Below are 9,200 nucleotides of genomic sequence, written 5' to 3' on the forward strand. Positions count from 1 at the left end.
ACATCATGCATAAGATACCCAAATGTAGCTGCTAGGAGTTTTGAACTAAAACCTAGTGTGCTAAATTGTCTCCCCACATTCTATGGCCTAGAAAATGAGGACCCATATAATCATTTGAATGATTTTCATGCAATTTGTCAAACATTTAAATATGAGAATTTTTCAGATGATGATGTTAAACTCAGATTATTCCCATTTTCTTTAAAAGATAGAGCTCGTTCATGGCTTAATACATTACCTGCTAATAGCATTGCATCATGGGAACAAATGGTAACTAAATTTTTAAATAAATATTTCCCAGTGCATAAAACCAATGCTATTCGCAGGGAAATCTCAGAGTTTACCCAGAGAGAGGACGAGCAGTTTTTCGAAACATGGGAGCGATTCAATGGGCTACTCTTGAAGTGTCCACATCATGGGTATGAGAAATGGCACCAATGCCAATACTTTTTGGAGGGATTATTACCGAATGTGCAAGAATGGCTAATGGCAACAAGTGGAGGAGAGCTAATGTCAAAAAGTGCATCAGAGATTTGGGAATTCTTCCAGCGACAAGCGGATAATTCCCAACAACGGAGTCGATCACTCAGGAATACTAGACGAATTAAGGGAGTAAATGAGGTTCAAATTGGCGAATCAACTTCGGGAATCAAAGAAGTCAAGGAGATGGTTGAAGGCCTTGCTCGACAAATAGCATCGTTATCGACTGCTAAATCAACTGAACCACATGACCTTGACTCATACTCAGATCAAGCCAATGCCATAGGTATAATGAGAAAACCATCAAATTACAACCCATACTCCAACACATATAATCCTGGATGGAGAGACCATCCCAATTTTTCATGGTCTCAAGGATTCCAACAGAATGGACCAGCAACTCTAGCTCCACCAATGCAACCAATTCCACAAAATCCTCAAGCCTCTCAGCCCCCATTTAGACCATACAATCAGAACCAGAACTACTCTCAACCCAGACCATGGGAGGATGCATTCCAGAATTTCAAAAATCTTACTCACTCCACGATTGAGCAACAGAATCGCACCATTGATGGACTACGAAATGAGTTGAGAGCGAGCTTTAATTCACAAGCCCAATCAGTTTCAAGCCTCGAAAAGATGGTGGGACAACTTGCTTCTTCAATTCAGACATTGGCAATGACTGTTGAGAAAGGCAAATTTCCAAGTCAACCAGTGCCTAATCCTAAAGGAGTACATGAAGCAAGTACCAGTTCACCACAGCAACATGGAGAGGTCAAAGCAGTAATGACCTTGCGAAAAGGAAAGGAAGTCGACAACAAAGTGGAGATGCCGGTGACAAAAGAAAATCAAATTGTACCTGTGAATGTTGAGGAATCATCACCGGAGGAGAAAGAAGAAACCAACCCACGAGAATACGTTCCGAAAGCTCCATTTCCTCAGAGGTTAGCAAAAGGCAAAAAGGGAAAATCCACAGGTGAGATTCTCGAAATCTTCAAACAGGTAAGTGTTAACATCCCTTTGCTCGATGCTATTAAGCAAGTTCCATCTTATGCCAAGTTTCTTAAAGACCTTTGTACTAAAAAGAGAAATATGCATGTTCAAAAGAAGGCATTTTTAACAGAAAACGTTAGTTCTATACTCCAACATAAAATTCATTTAAAATGCAAAGACTCAGGCTCCCCCACTATCTCATGTAGTATAGGGAACCACACAATTGAGAATGCTTTGTTGGATTTAGGAGCTAGTGTAAATCTGTTACCATATTCAGTATTTGTGAAACTTGAACTTGGAGAATTACACCCAACTCCAGTGGTGTTACAGCTTGCAGATCGGTCCACAAAAATACCTCGTGGTATTGTGGAGGACGTGCTTATTCTGTTAGACAAGTTTTATTTTCCTGTTGATTTCATTGTAATTGACACTCAACCTATACAGGATTCAAGGAAGCACATTCCCATTATCTTAGGCCGACCTTTCTTGGCAACTGCGGATGCTCACATTCAATGCAGGACTGGAAATATGCAGTTGTCTTTCGGCAATAGGACTATGGAGCTAAACATTTTCAACATTGCCAAATAACCTCACAATGCAGATGATGGAATTGTTGATGTGGATTTAATTGAAGCATTAGTTGATGATACTTTTGTTTCAAACCTTAGTGATAATCCTTTACAAACATGTTTAACTCACTTTGGTTTGAATTTTGATATTGACAGATCGGTCGATGAGGTCAACGCTCTACTTGACTCAGCACCATCCATGGACACTGATAAATGGAAGTCAAGAGTTGAACAACTAGCACCATCAGAGAAGAAACTCATCCCATCATCAGAATTACCACCGAAACTCGAGCTCAAACCATTACCCAACACATTGAAATATGCATTTTTGGGAGAAGAAAGTACTCTACCGGTAATTATCTCAGCATCCCTCAATGACGAACAAAAAGGTAAGTTGTTAGATGTTTTGAAAGAGCACAAAGGGGCATTAGGATGGACCATAGCAGACATAAAAGGTATAAACCCAGTAGACTGCATGCATTACATTCACCTTGATGAAAATGCTAAAACTACTAGGGAGATGCAACGTCGGTTAAATCCTAACATGAAAGAAGTTGTTAGAACAGAAGTCCTTAAACTATTAGACGCAGGTATCATTTATCCAATTTCTGATAGTTCATGGGTCAGTCCTGTACAAGTTGTCCCCAAAAAGTCAGGAGTCACAGTAGTTACGAATGCTGATAATGAATTGATACCCACTAGAGTAACTACAGGATGGCGTGTATGCATTGATTATAGAAAGTTGAATTCTGTCACACGTAAAGACCATTTTCCTTTACCATTTATTGATCAAATGCTTGATAGATTAGCAGGCCATGAATTTTATTGCTTTCTAGATGGCTACTCAGGATATAATCAGATTCCCATAGTACCAAAATATCAGGAGAAAACTACTTTCACTTGCCCTTTTGGCACATTTGCATATAGGAGAATGCCATTTGGATTATGTAATGCACCTGCTACATTTCAACGATGCATGTTGAGCATTTTTTCTGATATGGTTGAACGATTCCTTGAAGTCTTTATGGATGATTTTTCTGTCTTTGGTGATTCGTTTGATCAATGTTTACATCATCTAACACTAGTTCTGCAGAGATGTATTGAGAAGAACTTGATCTTAAATTGGGAGAAGTGTCATTTTATGGTAAAACAAGGTATTGTTTTCGGTCACATCATTTCGAGCAAAGGTATTGAGGTTGACAAAGCCAAGGTGGATCTCATTTCTAATCTTCCTCCACCCAAAACAGTCAGAGAAGTAAGATCTTTCCTTGGGCATGCTGGTTTTTATAGACGTTTCATTAAAAATTTTAGCAAAGTTTCTAGACCCTTATGCAATTTACTTGCTAAGGATGTACCTTTTATCTTTGATGATTCATGTCTAGTGGCATTTGAAAAACTAAAGCAATTGTTGATATCATCACCCATCATTCAGCCCCCAAACTGGAGTTTACCATTTGAGCTCATGTGTGATGCATCTGATTATGCAATAGGAGCAGTATTAGGACAAAGAGTTGATCGAATTCCCCACGTTATTTACTATGCTAGTATGACATTGAATGATGCACAGTTGAACTATTCAACTATTGAAAAAGAAATGCTAGCAGTAGTGTTTGCATTAGAGAAATTTCGATCTTATCTCATTGGTTGTAAAATAATCGTGTTCACAGATCATGCTGCTCTTAAATATCTTCTCACAAAGAAAGATGCAAAAGCTAGACTAATTCGTTGGGTGTTACTTTTGCAGGAGTTTGACTTGGAATTCAAAGATAAAAAAGGCACAGAGAATGTTGTGGCGGACCACCTCTCTCGTCTCCATTTTGACACAATTACAGAATCATTACCATTGAATGAGTCATTTCCAGATGAACAATTAATGAATGTGGAAGTATTACCTTGGTATACTGATGTAGTTAATTATCTTGTTACAGGTAAACTTTCAGAGCATTGGACCAAGCAAGACAAGGCTAAATTCTTTGCAGAAATAAAGAATTTCTTTTGGGATGACCCGTATTTGTTCAAGTATTGTGCAGACCAAATTGTTAGACGATGTGTCCCAGAAAATGAAAATCAGAATATTCTTTCATTCTGCCATGAACAAGCTTGTGGAGGCCATTTCAGTGCTAAGAAAACAGCGACTAAAGTTTTACAATGTGGTTTCTATTGGCCATCTATATTTCGAGACGCTTACACTTTTTGTTCTTCATGTGATAGGTGTCAATGAATGGGGAGCATTACACGAAGGAACATGATGCCACTAAATCCAATTTTAGTGGTTGAGATTTTTGATGTATGGGGTATCGACTTCATGGGACCCTTTCCCCCGTCTTTTGGCCATCAATACATATTGGTTGCTGTTGACTACGTATCCAAATGGGTAGAAGCAATTTCATGCAGAACTAATGATCACAAAGTGGTGATAGGATTTTTGAAAAGCAACATTGTTTCACGCTTTGGATTCCCTCGAGCGATAATCAGTGATGGTGGTGCCCACTTTTATAACAAAGCATTTAAAGCTCTTTTGACAAAGTATTCAATCACACACAAAGTGGCGACCCCGTATCATCCGCAAACCAGTGGCCAAGTTGAGATCTCCAATCGAGAAATAAAGTACATATTAGAAAAGACGGTGAGGCCAGACAGAAAAGATTGGTCATTAAGACTTGATGATGCCTTATGGGCATATAGAACGGCTTTCAAGACCCCGATTGGGATGTCACCCTACAGGCTAGTGTATGGAAAAGCTTGCCACCTACCTGTGGAACTCGAGCATCGTGCATATTGGGCCATCAAGAAATTCAATTTTGACATGCAGCAAGCCAGCTCAGAAAGAAGATTACAGCTGGCAGAACTTGAAGAAATTCGCAATGATGCATACGAAAATGCCAAGATTTACAAGCAACGAATGAAAGTCTTCCATGATAAGCAAATTATGAGAAAATCGTTCACTCCAGGTCAGAAAGTGCTTTTATTCAATTCTCGCTTACACCTATTCCCAGGTAAGTTACGCTCTCGTTGGTCTGGTCCCTTAATTGTTCATACTGTTTTTCCACATTGGGCAATTGAAATTAAGGACCCAAAGAACGGTGTCACGTTTAAAGTTAATGGTCAAAGATTAAAGCCATATCTAGAGTACCAACCACATGACGAAGACACCGAAATAAATTTGAGTGACCCACCAAATTTGAATTGATTTTTTTTTCTTTTCGTTGATTTGATTTTTCTTTATTTCTTTTTATTATTATTCTTTTGCTAATTGAAATTGTTTTTGCATAAGTGTGTTTATTTTACCATTAAGTTTTCTCTTATCATTTTTAATCATGAGTCTCATACTTAGACCGTTCCTTCTGAACATTCTTAAACCACTTCAACGTGTCAAAACTCATCTCAAAAGGCAGATTCAATTTTGTAAAACACAACGCATTTGGGCTCTACAACCACCAGAGTTAGTAGCCTATGGTGAGGGTTTAGAACGCCAACTCAGAGACATTGAGAGAAGTGTTTACGACATCCAGTTGGAGCTTGAGGTAAATTCAATAAGAGGACGATTTTAATTTTCTTTGTGTGTTTTAATTTGTTTTTCTATTTGTGTGCTTTAGTTTGTTACCCCGGTGAAGTGGCGGATAACGGTACTCCGTGACAATCAAGTCGGTTACTTCAGTTTCCCATAATAACTGATATTCTGAGGCGAAAGTATGGACAGAAACGAGATTCTAGCGAAGCTTCACAAGCGATTCCCTTCACTTCCTCAGAATGCCCTCCTTACGATCTATAAAGCTCGGTCCGAACGCATGCGATTACTCATGAGGAATAACATACCTGCTGACATCCGTTGGTTAATCGAGGCTAAAGTACGATTGGCAGGTGAGTTACCTCCAAAATTTATTGCATACATGTCTGGTTGTGGTAAAGGAAATTATGCAAGAAAACGACGAGCTCGAAGAATTTCTGTTGCTTGTCATAAGTGTGCCAGAATGAGTTGCAATAAAAACCCATGTTCTTTAGGAATGGTGTCTGATAACAGGAAAGATAAGATTCAATTCATTAGGGATGGCTTGAATAAGGAGTCATTGGATGATATCCTTCTGTCTCTTGAAACGCATCCCAGTGGATATGTGCAAGGAGCGATTCTCCAGTTATGGCCATTATTCCAGAAAGAGCGTGCACGATATAGTCTCAAGAATCTGACTATAAACGACCCTGTTTGCCAGTTTATAAGAAAACTGGATAGGAAGCCTATCCTCGACCCATAGAGGGCGTTCAAGCCGTTTCTGGACGTAAAACCAGAGGAAGATGTGAGCCACAGTCGCAACTACCTGTAAATATCCTTTCACTTTACTGTTATTTTATTTCACTATTGTTTTATTGTGTGTATTATTGTCCTTAATAATTTTATTACTGTTTGTTTTTTTCTTATTACTGTTTGCTTTTTCCTTTTTACTGTTTTCTTTTTGACTTGCGAGCCACGTGCTTTACGCGTTATTTGACACTAACATATTACCTCATACACAACCATGACCCACTATCACCAAGACTCTTAAATGTGATTTCTTTTTTGTCAAGCACTCACAAATTATTTTTGAGAAGTATCACAATGTCAGCTACTCCCAATAGACAATTCAAGAACATTTGTGTGCTTTCTGGATTTACATATGGCAAACATAAAGAGTTCGTTGAAGCAGCCATAGATCTTGGTCGAAGCATAGCAGCGAGAAAATTACACTTGGTGTATGGAGGAGGTAATCGAGGGTTATCAAAAATGGTCTCAGAAGCAGCTTTTATCAGAGGAAGTCAAGTGTTAGGCATCATCCCAAGAGTCTTAAAACCATTGGGCAGTTCGTCTGACTCATCAACTGGAGAAGAGTTAGTCATCTCAGGTATGCAAGAAAGAATAACTGAAATGCTTAATCATGCTGATGCTTTTATTTTCCTTCCAGGAGATCTTGCAACACTAGAGGCACTTATCACGCTAGCATCTTAGGCCCATCTCCACATCCACCAGAAACCCATCGGTTTGTTAAATGTCAATAACTTTTATGATGGCTTTATCGCATTTCTTAACCATGCAATAACAAACTATTTCATTCCCGCTAATGTGAAAAAACTCTTTATTTGTGCTCACACTGCTAATGAGCTACTTGATCTGTTACAAGCTTATAGACCGGAGCCAGACCCCTGGACCTTTGTGTTGGAGCGTCCAAATAATGATGGTAACAGTAGCAGCAGTAAGAAGTACAAATTAGATTTAACTCTCCGCCTGTAAATATTTTCTTCTGTGTTGCACCACCCAGGTGATGTCTTCTAAACTCTACTTCTTTCCTTTCAAACATTGAGGACAATGTTTCATTCTGGTTGGGGAGAGGGAATAGTCGACAATTGTGGAATCTTGGTTAGGTTTTTACTGATTTTTTGTTGTAGAAACTAACTGTTGCTAACTTTTTGTGTTGAAGATGGCTGAATATGGAGTGTAGTTACTCTAGAAACGCATCTTCATTGTTTGAAAAAAAATTCAAAAAAAAAAATTAGACATTTTCTTTTTCTTTATTAAGTTTTGATGTTTATTTTTCTTCTTTTTAATTTCTCCTCTATGAATATACATTTTCCAACTTTTGAGTTGAAGATGGCTGAATATGGAGTGTAGTGCCTCTAGAAACGCATCTTCTTAGTAAAAATAAAAAATAAAAAAAATCATTTTCTTTTTCTATCATTTTAAGTGTATTTTTTCTAATTTATTTTTTTTGCATCATTTTCACATTTCTGCATGCATATTTTCCTTTCATGTTTAGAATAGGTTGGGGGGTAGAATGTTGTTTTAAAAAAAAAAATTGTGTGATTTGTTTTAACATTGGATGACATGATTAATTTCAAATTTTAGTATTTGTATTATCTTTGGTCTTAAGTGATGTTACATTATGTTTGCTACTCTACATGTTGATGTTAGAGACAAATATGAGTTGCTTGAAGGAATGAACATGTCATAATAAGTACCAAGTGAGTTTTTGAGCCTATCATTTTTCTTGGAGAGTAACCCTTTTGCCCATTCTTTATATAGCTTAACAGTTTATTATTTTATATACGATCTTTAGATTTATTTTGAGTTAACCCTTAAAAAAAAAAATGTGTGTTGCTACATTGGGAGGCCCATCTAACTAGTAGATATGGATGATTATTTAGAGCCCTAAAAGACGATGGAAATGCCATCTTTGTCCCGTTTGAGCCTTTTTAGCCATCCCTTTTGTGATATATCCATAGTTAACCCTTTTGAGCCTTAAAAAAAAAAAAAAAACATTTTCTTTGTCAACTTATCATCTTGACCCACTCCGATTTGGAGTATTACCCGATGTCTTATAAGGTCCATCACCTATTTATGTTTGAGAAAAATGTAAATAATTATTTTGTTCAGTGAAGTTGTGCCAAATAAAAGCAAAAAAAAAAAAAAACAAAACAAAACAAAACAAAAGTTGTTGTTTCAAAAGAATAAAAATAACAATAATAGGTGAAATCCACCTTGCAACTTCCAAAAAAAAAAAAAATTCTCTGCATTTTTCTCAAACATACACTTTGTTTTCCTTATTTCCCTTCTTTGTTAACCATGTCCCTAGCCTACGTTACGTCCTAATAAAAGTCCTTCTTGATTTTAGGGAACTATAGTTCGAAGTAGAAGCTAGTTATATGGGCTAAAAAGATGTAGTGATGCATAATTAAAAAAAAAAGATAAATAAAGTGGGTTGACTAACATTTTATTTGACTTGAGATCGTATTATTTCTAAGCTGATGGCATATTTATTTCATCTTGGTGAGAGCATGTGATATCACTTCTTTATTATTTTCTCTCTCAATTACCATTCATTGGAGTGACTATTTTTATTGGGTTTAATTTATTTGTGAGAGTGTCACTACTTCCAGTGAGATTTTGGGGTTTGACATGTCATTCTTGAAAGTAGCTATAACAAAGTCTACTGGGCTAATTCATGTGGATGGTTGATGTGGGTGTGATGTTGCTTTAGACTGGAGATAATGCTTATACTTTTATTTGATTGCTATCATTAATCTGATTGAATAAACACGAGTGTTTCTAAAAAAAAAAAAAAAATCATTTTGAATTTGAATTTTGTTTTCGCTTTATTTGCTAGGGACTAGGAATAAGATGGTTAGGGGGTG

At 37.1% G+C, this 9,200-nt stretch overlaps 1 non-coding gene across 1 annotated transcript; it reads right to left on the reverse strand.

Annotated features, from left to right (window-relative positions):
* Window positions 1–318: 318 nt before the first annotated feature.
* On the reverse strand, window positions 319–422 carry LOC127900499 (small nucleolar RNA R71). The gene has a single exon (XR_008052682.1). It is a non-coding gene; the product is annotated as a small nucleolar RNA R71 (small nucleolar RNA).
* Window positions 423–9,200: the final 8,778 nt, after the last annotated feature.

Source organism: Citrus sinensis, chromosome 2 (assembly GCF_022201045.2).
Source record: "Citrus sinensis cultivar Valencia sweet orange chromosome 2, DVS_A1.0, whole genome shotgun sequence".
Lineage (NCBI taxonomy): Eukaryota > Viridiplantae > Streptophyta > Magnoliopsida > Sapindales > Rutaceae > Citrus > Citrus sinensis.